This window comes from Aegilops tauschii, chromosome 4 (assembly GCF_002575655.3).
Source record: "Aegilops tauschii subsp. strangulata cultivar AL8/78 chromosome 4, Aet v6.0, whole genome shotgun sequence".
Lineage (NCBI taxonomy): Eukaryota > Viridiplantae > Streptophyta > Magnoliopsida > Poales > Poaceae > Aegilops > Aegilops tauschii.
Window position 1 is genome coordinate 338,535,581 of NC_053038.3, and position 9,445 is coordinate 338,545,025.

The following is a 9,445-nucleotide window of genomic DNA, read 5'->3' on the forward strand; positions in this document are numbered from 1 at the left end:
GTAGTAAATTCAAGCTTCTCCTCGTTGTACGAGTTGACGCGACACATCATAGCACTGGCCCCACATGCTTGCCTCTAAACTTGGCTGAAAGACCCGCAGTGTACAATATATTTGCTGCAACCTCTAACATTTACCCACCACAAATTAAAATATATGTGGCCGTATGCATTGTTCTAATGCAGAGGCCGGGGAGTCCCCCCTTTTCGAAAAAAAACAAATTAAAATATATATTCCTGTCTTGACCAGATGAGCGTGCAAACTACAATCACCAGGGTGTCAGGTAGGGTCAGAAGACTATTTTAATTTTTTTTTAAACTTCGAGACGGCCACATAGCATGGAGCCGACCCCAACGATTTTAAGCTTACAGGCACGGTACACGCTATCCTAGACTACTCTACGCATGAAACTGCCACACGAGCGTCCGGGCTGCGCTTGGCTCTTCGCCTCCTCGGGAAGTCGAACAATGATGGAGTACTACTGCACTGGAGGAGTACTACAGTACGCTTCTGGCCATCTGACACCGATTGAACTGCTGCATGTCCACCGCGTGCGGGAGGGAGAGCGTGTAGCGAAAGCTTCTCCTAGTCTTGCCAGCCACCACGCTCATGGGCGAGGGAGGGACGCTCCTGCCTTTGCGTCTATGACAGGTGGGCCCGACAGGTGTGTGGAAAACCTGTCATACAGCCAAAGGCAGGTGCAGTTAAGTCCGCGAGGGAGAGGATAATCAAACTTCTCGTTGATGTACGAGTTGACGCGACACATCAAAGCACTGCACTCGATATATTTCAATAATTTGCATTTACCGATGCATTAATTACAATGCATGCATGCATGCCGTGACTCTCCTTTGATACTTGCATGTGTTGATTTAATGCATCTTGAAGTAGTATAAAATATGTGACGGTAAAGCTTTGTAATACCCCGGCCCAAGTCGAGAGATGGTTGTGCACGAGGAGGGCGAGATCATGCAGACCGAACAGGACCCGACGATGGAGCTCTCTAAGGTCTCGATGGACCTCACCGTGCTCCACTGCCCCTTGTGCCTCCGCCCCTTGACGCCTCCAGTGTATGAGGTTCGAATACACCTCGTCCGTTCGGCTGATTGAGCAAGGTGTAGGTTTCTTGATTGATGTGTTGTTCGATTGATTTCTGCAGTGCAAGGGAGGGCACCTGGCCTGCGCGGACTGCCGCATCGAGCGCCCCGGGAACCAGCGGCAGTGCCAGAAGTGCGAGCGCGGTGGTGGCTTCGACGTGCGGAACACGGCGGTGGACTCCGTCCTTTCGTCGGTGAGGGTGGAGTGCCCGCACGAAGGCTGTGGGCTCTACGTCACTTACCACAAGCTCGCCGATCACCAGAGCGTGTGTCCGCTCGCGCCCTGCAAATGCCCCGTGCCCGTCTGCGGCTACGAAGCCCCGCCGCCGGCACTCTACCACCACATCAGCACCGCTCATCCCATGCCCGTGCACAGGATACAGTACGGCAAGGTGCTCCAGCTGCAAGTGCCACTGTCAGAGCCACGGCTCTTGCTGTTCGTGGAGGAGGATCGCCGCGCGTTTTTCTTGGTCGGCGGCGTGCTCGACATCGGCGCGCCTATCGCCGTGTCGGTCGTCTGCATCAGAGCGGGGGCGTCCCCACTGCCGCACTACGTGGCCAAGCTGTGGGCGAACGGCCCGCCGGGGGAGCCCAAAGGCACGACCGACGCCGTCAAGGTGGAAATGGAGGTGACAAGCAGCAAGGATCCCGACGACGTCGACGTGCAGGAGCTGACCTTCTTGACAGTTCCGCCCAAGCTGCTAGCCGGGGCTAAGCTTGTGTCCCTCCACATTCAGATTGACAAGCTCTCGTGCCAAATGTGTCTAGAGAGCCTTCGGTTTATCTTAGTAATTAATGCTCTTCTTTTTCTAAAAAAATTATGTTTATCAATGCATTAATTGCAATGCATGCATGCATAAAGTACATGCATTGGTCAATTTTCTCTTAATACTTGCATGCAATGATTTAATGCACCTTGGAATCTGAACATGTGTTGGGGAACAACCAAATTGGGCCTTATAAAATGGAAAAACTAAAATTTTGAGATAAGCCCTATAAAACTGGAAAGGCGGGAGTAGAAAAAGAAGTACTCCATCCGAGAATAGTGCCGCACTTCGAACTAGAACCGTCAATAAATTTTGAGCTTGCATCTCGTCACATTCCAAATTACTCCACGCCATCATATTGAATTGCAAACCTGGTCACACCGATCACAACCTAAACGGTTTCCCACTTAGGAGCGTATTAGTACCACGCTATATTGAATTCCAAACCTGTTCACACCGATCACAACCTTAACGGTTTCCCACTTAGGAGCGTATTAGTACTCGGTTATAAATACTAGTATGCCAAGATGACTGCACATTCCTCCTCAACTCCTCGTCCACAAAAACAAACAAGTCATTCAACATCCTTCACTTGCGTCTGCCATGGCCAGCGTGAGTTTTGGGTCGAGAGATTGCCACCAGGGAGAGGCGAGCATGGAAGCGGAAGCACGAGAGATGTCCCGCCTCATTGTGAAAGCAGCCGACATGTCCTGCCGCGCGGAAGTAGGAGCACAGAGGTCCAGCCGCGCCGTCGATGCAGCAGACTGGTCCGACCGTGCCGCGGAAGCAGCAGAGATGTCCCGCCGCGCCACGAATGCAGCAGAGATGTCCCACCGCGTCGCGGCAGCCTGGGAAAATTTCTCGCAGGCAGGCGACGACTGTTACCAGCGGATGCATGCGATCGTCCATAGCCAGATGGATCAGATCTTCGGCTGGGCGAGGTTGCAGGACGACATGAAAGCCTCGTTTGAACAGGCTATCGGCGTCATCCGGCAACTAATGGAGGGCAATGAGAGGCTCCGGGCCGAGCGCGACCTGCTGAGGGAGAAGATCGTCCGAAGTGCAGACCAGCAGGAGGAGACCAATGCCTTGTTGAAGAGGACCGGCGTTATCGTCAAGAAACATATGGACGAGAATGACATGCTCCGCAACGAGCGCCAAAGGCTGGTGGAGGAATCCGTGGATGTTCTCAAGCAGCGTCTTGAGGACACGAAAGAGCTCATCGCCGCTCGCCGCGGAGACTAGTTCCCGCGGCCTGCAGCAACACATCAAGAAAGTAGAGATCAGCGAGCCAGATCCTTGTCTTCCTTCTTCTTTTGCCCTTGTGTATTTCGGGCGTAGCCGCATGTGGCTTTTTTAATTATCTGTCTAATTATGTAAGACAATTAATCGTCCTTATGTTTCTGTGGAAGATCAATGTTGCGAGGCTGGAATGAAGAAAACTCTTGCTGTGGCGACCCTGGCGTTGCTGTTCTTCTAGTTGCTGCTGGGCTTCCTTCAGTTTCCTGGTTTCTTTTGATGTAATAATCGGTTTAGGATGTGGATTGTGTCATCGGTTGTTAAATGTTGGGTTCTACCGCGGATGTTTGGCCTTTGTTGGCCTCTTGGGATGTTGCGATTTCAATCTGGTAGCTTTTAGTCCTTCGTGTTAGGCTGGAGTTGTGCTGAACTTCTTGTGAATTCTGGTGGTTTTCAGTAATGAAAACCGGAAGGGGCAAGCCCTTCTTTGATCAAATAAAAATTAATTGTCCTTATATATTCATCAGTCTTGCTATAAGTCGCTGTAGATGCTATATAGGTCTGTCGGATCTTACATCAAGATCCGTGCTTTCAGATTTTCTTTTTTCTCTCTTAAATCTCAGTCGAGTGAGACATAGCCACGCCATCAAATAGAGGCTTGGGCGCCATTAATGGAGACCTTGGGAGAGAGGTGGATGGCAGATGGAGGTCAAAGGGCTCTCTTCCCGATAAGCACGCGCAGGGGTCTGATCGCACGCCTCTCGTTCTCAAATAGCTACCCTGCACGGCGCCTCCTAGCTAATAAAAAATGGGGACGCGTGGCGGCACGTAAATGGTACTACTAAGTAGAACGCCCACGGTTTCAATAATACTTGTGTTTCCGATTGTAACGTGACAACACTTGTTCCAAAATGACTTTGTTGATTGTTAATGTGTGCGCCTTCGCAAATCGGACTGCAAATTTACCACAGCATGTTACTGCCATGTCATGGCACCAAGCCAAGTTTCGTTATTTTCATGCGTGTTTTGGATTTACAGGAATTAAAAAACTAAGTTTCTCAATGTTTCCAACCCAGCCACGATGCCCAGAATTTTGAATTTCATTCCCATTTCTTGCATGGAACCTAGAAATTTACCCGAGGACACACATGTGATTTTTCAACCAACTTTGGTGCACTGGAACATGTGCTTGTATTTCAAATTTGAATTATGCACACAAAGGTGACACGTTCCCTCCCAGAACCACGAGCCTTCTTGAGAGAAGCTCCGATTTGCAAGAAGCTTATACCAAAATTTGTTCCTATTCGGTCAATTTTTTTTACCACGGCATGGTACTACCATGACATGACACCATGCCAAGTTTCATGATTTTAAAACCAAGTTTCTCAATGTTCTCGACCGAGCCACGATGCCCAGATGTTTGAATTTTATTCTCATTTTTTGCATGGGACCTACTCCCTCCTTCCATCTATATAGGGCCTAATGTGTTTTTCAAGACAACCTTTGACTATTGACAAGATTAATAGTACATGAGATGTATACTATGAAAATTATATTATTGGAAGCTCCTTTGACATACAAATTTGAAGGTATGCTTTGTGTAAGATGCATGTCATATATTATTGCTCTAACGTTTGGTCAAAGTTAGCCTCGAAAAACGCATTAGGACCTATATAGATGGAAGGAGGGAGTAGAAATTTACCCGAGGACACAAATGTGATTTTTCAACCAACTTTGGTGCACGCGAGCATGTGCTTGTAGTTCACATTTGAATTCTGCACATTAAATGACCAAAAACTCAATTAATGTGTAAATAAGGCCAAACGAAGCCGGAATAATTCCAAAATTTAACAGGGCACTCATGTAGTTCTATGTTGCCTTTGTAAATAAACTCAAGGGGGACAACGTATATCGTTTCGCACTCAAAGGTGGCATGTTCGCTCTCGGAACCACGAGCCTTCTTGAGAGAAGCTTCGGTTTGCAAGAAGCTTATACCAAAATCTGTTCCTATTCGGCCAATTTTTTTACCACAACATGGTAGTACCATGACATGAGATCCATGCCAAGTTTCATGATTTTCAGACGTGTTTTGGATTTACAAGAACTTTAAAACCACGTTTCTCAATGTTCTCGGCCGAGCCACGATGCCCAGATGTTTTAATTTTATTCTCATTTCTTGCATGGGACCTAGAAATTCACCCGAGGACACAAATGTGATTTTTCAACCAACTTTGGTGCACGAGAGCATGTGCTTGTAGTTCGAATTTGACTTATGCACATTAAATGACCAGAAACTCAATTAATGTATAAAAAACGACAAACGAACCCGGAATAATTCCAAAATTTAACAGGGCACTAATGTAGTTCTATGTTGCCTTTGTTAATAAACTCAAGGGGGGCAGCGTATATCATTTCACACTCAAAGTTGGCACGTTCCCTCTTAGAACCACGAGCTTCCAAATCGGCCCAATTTTTTACCACAACATGTTAGTGCCATGACATGACACCATGCCAAGTTTCATGATTTCCAGGCGAGTTTTGGATTTACATGAATTTAAAATCAAAGTTTCTCGATGTTCTCGGCTGAGTCATGACGCCCAGATGTTTGAATTTCATTCTCATTTCTTCCATGGGACCTAGAAATTCAACCAAGGACACACATGTGATTTTTCAACCCACTTTGGTGCAACGGATCATGTGCATGCAATTCATATTTAGATTATGCACATTAAAAGTCCAGAAACTCAATTAATGTATAAAAAGGCCAAATGAACCCGAAATAATTCTAAAATTTAATAGGGCACTCATATAGTTCTATGTTGCCTCTGTAAATAAAATCAGGGGGGAGGCAGCGTATATCGTTTCGCACACAAAGGTGACACGTTCCCTCTCGGAACCACGAGGCTTGTTGAGAGAATCTCCGGTTTTGCAAGAGGCTTATACCAAAACTTGTCCCAATTCAGCCAAAAATTATACGTATGAAAACAGGGTTTTGATTATCCCAAACATCTCGCTACCTAGACCAATAATGTACTATGATTTGAATTCAACATAAAATGGATACAAATATTTGTTTGGAGAGCGTATGGTACATGTAGTTCATAGTGAAATATGATTACTGCTATATGTATATTTTTTGTTATCAAGATAATATTTAAATTATTGTATAACTTGACAACAATCGTATTCAAATAAGGAAAATTGATTCAAATTTAGTCCATATGGTAGACGACAATATATATGTTCACATGGTGGAGTAAAATGTTCATATATGATGGAAGATCAAAATGTACGACTACATCAATTATAAACCACAAGGTCACCTAACAATATATTCGAATTCAACATAACATGGATTCAAAAATTGAAATTCGAGATCATGTCATCTGTAATCATATAAAAAGGGACATTACTCTTTCTTTGGTGGGAATTTATTTGTTTTTTGTTGTTCTTGAGGGAAGTGCGAATCGATTTGGTACTGTGCAGGGTAATCTTGTTCTCCCGATTTTTTTTACATTTTTCTTGTCATTTTTTCAATGGCATCTATAGCAATATAGTAAAAGGGGACATGACTCTCTTGTGTCTTGTATGAATTGTTTTTTTACACGTTAAGTTTGTTCTGCCGAACTAGGAATCCGCACCTTGTTATGCCAAAATTTTCAAGCTCGAGTATCTTTTGTCTCACCTGCTTTGAAACTCCCGCATCTTCAACCCGCGCCGCGCCTTGTTATCCCGCAATTTGGATGCGCGCGAGAACTTCCTCCTCATCTGAAATCGCTCCCGCACCCCAGACACGCGAAATCCCCCTTCTACCCCTCAGCCGGAAGTGAAGCTCCACGTCGCGGTGTCAAAACTGGTGGGGGTACGCTGGTAACTTACCCTACATTTCGGACAAGCGCGTCCCTAAGCTTGGCTCCCCCCTCCCCCTTCGCCCCCCATTCGTACACCGAGGCCGCCAAAACCCGCGAAACCCCACGCTCCTCCGTCGGCCTCCCAACCGCCGCCCAGCCGGAGACTCTTCCCCGACTACGTCGTCCACCGCAACAGCTCGTCGTCCCTCATCCACCGCACTGGATGAGGATCCGTTGTCGATCTCGTCGTCCCGCCGGATCAGCCGCCCCGTCCACCACCTTCAAGGAGCTGCCCCGACGTTCGCCTCGTCTATCGCGCCACCTCAATCCCCACAGCGTCGTCTTGACCTGCCCCACCGGAACCGCAGCACCCTCACCAATTCCTCCGATGAAGCCGAGGCCAACTCGGCGCCACCAAGGTGGTTCTGCACTCACCGCTACATTTTATCTTTTATTCGATCTCACGGGGCTGCCGGTGCTCGATACCGAGCAGACATGGCGTGTCTCCATCGACGGCGCCATCGCCGGCCACATCATCCACGGCGTCTCTCCCCATGTCGTTGCTTCCTCGGCGGCGACTTCCACAACGGCACTAGCTGCAGCTGCTCCGGCTCTCGCTCGCGCTGCGGCTCTGTTCTTGCTGTCGGTCGCGCTGCTGCACTGCTCCTTCTTTCGTTCGTGCTGCTGCTCTGCTCTTGCTCTCGCTTGCGCTGCTGCTGCTGCGCGACCTCCGGCAGCTATAGGAGTTGCTGCTTTAACACTCGCTCGCGGTGCTACTGCATGACTTGCTCTCTGCTACTGCGTTCCCTGCTCGTGCGTCTGCTGATTTAGATAACTGCTTCTCTGCTACTAGTGCTCGAACGCCCTAAACATCTATTGCAATGCTCTGTTACTAGTTCAATAAGTTTCGACAGTAAAATTGAGTTTCAACTGTGAAGTTCATTTTCTTCAGTTAAGTTCAGAGTGAACAGTACGTACAGCATCTGTCAGAGCGGCCGTGGCGCGGCTGATGCGTTTTACATCAAGCACTTTTTGGTGATGTATTTTACATCATCTATTGCAGATGATAGTAGGGTCCCACTTCAGATTAACGTTGTCTGTCTTGTCATGCTTCAGCCTCGTCGCCGTACACCTTAGCGGAGCTGCTCCAACGATGGAACCGTCCATCACAGCGGAGCAGTACCCTCGGCGCCGTTTCTAGAGGCCTCGGATCTTCTTCCCCGCCTCCGACAGTCACACCAGCACCATCACCATCCTCCACGTCCAACCCAATGATGCTAAGGTCCACAAGGCTATGCCAAAGAGGTTGTACACTCGTCGCATCACTTTGTTTCTCCATTCCTCTGTTCTCCCAATTCATGCGAGCCAAACACCCAGGTTGACTGAAATCCTATGTTTCCAAATGCTCTATTTTGCACGTGCATTCCTATCCTATTCCTGTGTTTTTCCTGTCCCTGCGTTTATAGAATCCTCCATTTCTAAGGAGCCCTTACAGATTTACTTCATATTCAGATAGGCGTCAAAGAAAACTCTGTGTTATGTCCTGCTCCTGCCTTGCCGTCATCCACCCCTGCAGACTTCCTTTCGCCGCCTCAGATCATCTTCCCCGTTGTCCGCAGCCACGCCAACTGCATTACCATCATCGACTGAGCAGATGAACCTGAGGACTACACAGTTCCGGAAGAGAGGTCACAGTCTTTCGTGTTTGCTTATGTTATACATCGGTTATTATTACCTGCTACTTTATCGTTCAATCTTGAGTTTTGAATTGCCCGTGGGTCTCATATCGAGCCAGCAATTAATAGTATCTGTCTACTATCTGGTTCATCTGGGGACTTCTATGTGGTTCATGTTGGGTGGGCAACAAACAATAAATGATCCATTGTCTATCTTTTTAAACTGAAGCTATAATCTACCTGCTATCATTAGTTTTGGATCCATCCACTCGTTTGCTACCATTAGTCTTGATTTTTGCATGCACCCCTTAGGCCTTACAAAATCTAACTATTTTTTTTATTATGCATGTTAGATATTGTACACAATCGTACTGAACATGTAGAGAAAAAGAGAAGACCGTTGCCTGCGAATATAATGTCATGCAGACGCCGCTCCATGGTGGGCGAAGTGCCCCCCCTCCTGCATTTCCAGATTGTATTCCAGAGGAAGATAACTGTTCAGATGGAGATTCAGAAGGAGCCGACCACGCCTGTTTACCACCTGAGGTGTTTGCTCTAACCTGGCATGCTGATGTTGGTCATATCATGCATATGGCGCCTTGCATTGCTTACATTACACATCTTATATGTCATCAACTTAGTTTAGATTTGCTTTGTGTGAATGCCACCTATTTGGTTTCTATATCATACTCCCACCATTCCTAAATATTTGTCTTTTTAGAGATTTCAACAAGTGACTACATACGGAACAAAATGAGTGAATCTACACTCTAAAATATGTCTATATACATCCGTATGTGGTGGTCCATTTGAAATCT